Here is a 5,088-nt window from a genome sequence, read left to right as displayed (position 1 = left end):
CCATAACGACCCTGTACAGGGTTTCCGAGGGTGTAAATCTTTACGGGAGTAGAAAGCCTCATCTTTCTCCCGCAGAGCGGCTGGTAGTTTCGAACCTCTGACCTTAAGGTTCGCAGCCCGATTCGTAACCACTACGCTACCAGAGCTCCTTATTATTCAGTATGGAATCGGGGGTGGGGTGGGGAAAGAGTCTCCACTGAATAGCTTTCATCTTGTCTAGATGGGATAACCCCATCTCTTTTCACTGCCCATCTAGACAAGATGAAAGCTATTCAGTGGAGACTCTTTCCCCACCCCACCCCCGGACACTCCCTCTTGAAACCTTGTAAGCCAGTCACTTCATGCCTTCATTGCCAATTTTAGGTAGCCAGTGTCTAAGTTCCCGGTCCCTATCTACCCTGTGTACAGAGGGGATAGCATTGGTACTTGATGTGAAGACTCCTTCCCTCTCTGTTGGTATTTAGAGTCACTACCTCTACCTCCAATTTACCCTTGTTTCCTTTTCAAACTTTTTTTTTTTTGGGTAAACTTCCTCTGGTAGAGCTCTGATGCCATCGAGACTAGTTCAAAGGGGTACTATCTGCAAGTTTGGATGTTCTTGTCCATCTCCCCTCACTTCATATCAGCTGGATGCTTTCTTCTCAGCATTTGTGGCTATGTCCTTGTCCATGGACTCAAGTGTCCCAGGTCTCACAACACTTTGGACCATCCAGCCCTTCCTCTTCTCTCTCTCATCTCCAGGTCAATGGGAGTCAATGGGAGTTTAACTGTGGTTAAACTCAGCCCATTTCTTCAATGCTGCCTTTCCTCCTCTTCCACTCACCAGTAGACCAATGTGGTTGCTAACAAGCTTACATACCTGTTCATGTGTTTCCTTTGAGTTTCAGTCTTAGAGGAGAATTTGTCCTGAGGAGCTTGATTGCTTGCCTTGATGGCTTCCTGGCAAATGGCTTGCTTATTCTTGTATCAGCCAGTCATGCTGACATTTTTGTTTTGGGTTTTTCCTGATGATCTTTCTTTGAAGATGTATCTTCTGTTGCTCTAGCTGTTCCAGGCTGGTCTGCTTGTCCTTCCAGTGGGAATGTCCCACCTCATAAAGTTCTGGATGGGACTCAGGATTCCACCTAAGGTCCTATACATTGCAAAGGCTCCACAAGAGGCCTGTTTCACTGGGCAAGTTCTAGAACCCCTTTTAGGTATTCTAATCAGTTATAGGCTGAAGATGGGCCTACAAGTTTTCTGTAATCATTATTCCCAGCATTCCTTTCTAGCCCACTCAAGTGTCTATTTTATAATAGTAGGCAAGGGAAACCAATATTCATAAGACAGTCAAGCAGTTTAGTATTATTTTCCCTCTTCAAACTATGCCTAAATCCTTGTATCACAGAGCCCTGTTGTTCCAAGGTTGAACATGCATCACTATTTACCTCTGATCCACTTAGGTCATGCAAACCTGTCTCAGTGTTCCCCTATCTATCTTGTTCTTCCACCTCCTCCTCCTTCTTGTATTGCCCTACCCAACACCTGAACTAACCCCCCGACCCCAACGCCATTATATTCCATTAACTTTTCCTTCCATTAAGACAGTCTGTTTTATCCTATAATCAACCTGACCTTCTCCCACCCGGATCTCTGTTCCTCTGTGTTTACCTTCTTTCACATTGTAATTGTTTTGATCATAGACTGACCTCCCAGATCCTCTGTTCTTAGAATTTTATTCTATTCTTGATTTTTCCATTTGTCAATTGAGTTCAGAGTAATCCTGCCACATATGTCATACTGTAGTTGTTGTCTGCTCTTGTTGGTTCTCAGTGCACAGAACTTCTTCCTTTAGGATGTTTTTCTTAGCAAGGTTGGCTTTGGCAAAATCCCTTAGCTTCTCTGTATCCTGGAATGTTTTGATTACACCATCATATTTGATTGACAGCTTTGCTGGGTAGAGGCAGTTTTTTTTAGGGTTTTATATATGTCTCCCCACTGCCTTCTTGCCTGCATGGTTTCTGTTGAGAGATCTGAGTTTAATCTGATTTGCTTGCCTTTGTATGTTACACTTCTATTTTCCCTAGCTGCTCTCAGGATTCTGTCCTTATCTTTGATTTTGGAGAGCTTGATTACTATATGTCTTGGTGATTGTCTTTTAGGATCAATTCTTCCTGGGGCTTGTTGAGCTTCTTGAATGCTTATCTTTTCCCTTTCAGGATGTCAGAGAAATTTTCTTCCAGCAGCTCTTCAACTATCTCCTCTGTGGACTTGTGTGATTCTTCCTGATCTGGAATGCTGATAATTCTTAAGTTTTTCCTCTTCATGTTGTCTAACATGAATCTTAGGCCTTCTTCAGATTTTTTTCTCCTTTTTTGTGCTTGTTCTTCTATGTTAGTAGTGTTGAGAGATTTATCTTCTAGCTCACTAGTTCTGGCTTCTATCTCTTCAATTCTACTCCTTTGCTCTTTCAGTGTATTGCCAATTTCTGATATTCTATTATTAATCATTTGGACTTCTTTCTGTAGGTTTTGAATTGTTTCCAATGCTGTGTCTATCATATTTGATTGTTCCTGTAGTGCTTTCCTGACTTCTTCCTTATTTTTCTCAACTCCATTGTATAGTGTTTGATACATTTTATAATCATTTTTAGGAATTCCTTCTCAGGCATTTCCAAAGCCTGCCCATCTTCCAGTATGGAGTATAGGTCTACTTCCAGCTCATTTGCCTCAGTCACTTTATCTCGTTTCTGGACATGTGCAGATATGGTCATCTGCTCCTGTTTTGGGGGCATATTCAGGAGTTATCTGTGGCTTTAATACTTAGATGGGTGTGTATTTTGGTATTTTTTATGCCTTCTGATTGCCTCCAGGTAGATATGGTCAGGAGATGGTCTTCCCTTGTCACTCTTCTTCCTGAGAAATTTCAAGATGCCACTGTTGGTCGTTGTGACGTAACTCAGAATTTAATTTTCAGCCTATTTCCTTTTTAATCTGCCTATTTTGCTCCGCAATCCCCTTTCAGGCCTTTTTCCTAGTGATAAACAGTTCAGGGCCAGCTGTGGTCGTTTTGCACTGCTGTTTGGTTTTAAGTAGAAACTGTCACTTTAAATTTTGAGGAGATCTGTGTGCATGTGTAGTAGAACCCTCCGGAGGCAGGGTGAGGGTGGGAATGGGGTGTCCACTCGCTCAGGCACCCCCTCTAGTCACCAGAATGGAGGTGCACAGACAGTGAAAGACCAATGAACAGATCCAAAAAAACAAAAAAGAGTATCCACTCCTTTATCTCCGTGGTTCTGTCAGGTGTCTGTGGCTGCTCTGATCCTTCCCCTGCTTGGTTTCTTCAAAGATGACGGCTCTGGGAGCAGCTGAACGTCTTGAATTATAAAGCAATAGGTTTCTTGCTTCTGCTACAAATTCCCCTAGATGTAAGCCTTCCAACCTTCTAAATATTCCTTTATATGTGGTTCAGAGTTCTGGCACCATCCCCTGAGCCTGCTTAGTCCAGTGTTCTGTGTTGTTGCTTAAGGAGCTCTTCAGTGCACTTTCACCCGATCCACCATCCTGTTTGTTCTTCCTTAGCTTTTTTTTTTTTTCTTAAATGAATTATTGTGAATTATGTAATAGTATACATGGGAGAACATTAGTTTTACATTCATTCTATCATATATCGTCTCATTGCCATGGTTACAATCCCCTCCATGCAATCCTTCCCCCGTGTCCCTCAGGTCTTCAGCACACAGTCGCTTTCCCTCTCTGGATCTAATGTCTCCAGCTGCTCCATAGCTCCACATCATCATCTCTGGCTCCATTTCAGGCATCACTGCTTCTCTGGGTAGGGTCCTGCTCTCTGCTCTTCTCCCTTGATGGTCCCTAGGGACCTCTGCTCCTAGACTGAAAAGTTAATCACTCCCCTCCTTGCTATAAAATGTCCACCTTTACATTTCCAACCCTCACAGTCAGTCCTGATAACAATTATTTAATATTGTATCACAAGTTCTTAGCTGACGTTTTGAAGGTGAATTCTACTTCCTCACCCTCCTTCAAGCTCTGGAAGCCCTCTATGTACAGCTTGCTCTGGTGCACAAAGACGTACACTGAGGGATCGAGTGTGACTCTGCACAGGCAGTCATGGACAGGAAGTGGAACCTCATGTGCACATTGAACCACATACCAATGCTGACACGGTGCAGCAGTTGTGGTTCTTCTGCACAGGTCCTGTCCTCAGGTGCCTCAGCTGCTGCCTTGGCCTAGCCATCTGCAAACTGCTGGTTGGACATGGAGCCTATGTTGTTCAGTTTGAGGCCATGTGCCGGGCCCTTGACTGGGCGGCTTCTGGCCTCAGGCTTTCAAAAACCAGGTCTTTGTAACTTTAGCGAAGCCCCTGTCATTCATCTCATCTATCCTTTATTACTGATGGTTTCTCTCTCTACCAGCCAAACAGGTTTTCCTGTTGTTTAAGTTACTTACAGCCAGATAGTATCCTTAACAGAAGAAGACATATCTCAGAGAGAAAGACTGAATTCTAAATCTTGACTCTGACTTTATACAAAAAAATGATCAAATAACTGTTTGGAGATGTGTTTGGAGATGGATGACTAATAATTTGGACCATGGATGATATTCTACTCAAGCCACTTGCTCAGAGGAAACAAACTATCTTCATTAACAGATGAGGACTCAAACATTAATAGATGGAGACTCATGTTTATGATCTGGGAGTTCCATGTTTATGATCTTGGAGTAGCACTGCAGGATAAGCACTGGACAGCTAACCACAAGGTCAGCAGTTCAAACTCACCAGCTGTTCCTTGGAAACCCAATACAGGGTCTCTATGTTGGAACCAATTCAATGGCACTTAACAACAACATGCTTACCATCTTAGATGTCACCAACATTTCTCACATAGTTACTCTAATATTATAAACTGGCTTTAGAGTTATTGAGGGAAATCCATTGCCTTACTTCTAGGACTCACGCTTTTAGAAAACCATGTTTTCTTATTCATATCCTCTTTGACCCTTGTAGCAATATTTTTGGGATATAGTGATTTACAGTTCACATGCTGGGCCACATGCGTCACTGTTGTTGTTCAGTACCCTAGAGTCT

General features: G+C 42.9%; 1 pseudogene; it reads right to left on the bottom strand.

Moving 5' to 3' along the window:
• LOC102837838 overlaps positions 1 to 4,877 on the bottom strand; it is an 8,519-nt pseudogene extending 3,642 nt beyond the window's left edge.
• Positions 4,878 to 5,088: the final 211 nt, after the last annotated feature.

The sequence above is a fragment of the Chrysochloris asiatica genome, unplaced genomic scaffold (assembly GCF_000296735.1).
Source record: "Chrysochloris asiatica unplaced genomic scaffold, ChrAsi1.0 scaffold00062, whole genome shotgun sequence".
Classification (NCBI taxonomy): Eukaryota; Metazoa; Chordata; class Mammalia; order Afrosoricida; family Chrysochloridae; genus Chrysochloris; species Chrysochloris asiatica.
The sequence above is the reverse complement of the archived record's forward strand: the minus strand, read 5'-3'. Positions and strand labels throughout refer to the sequence as shown.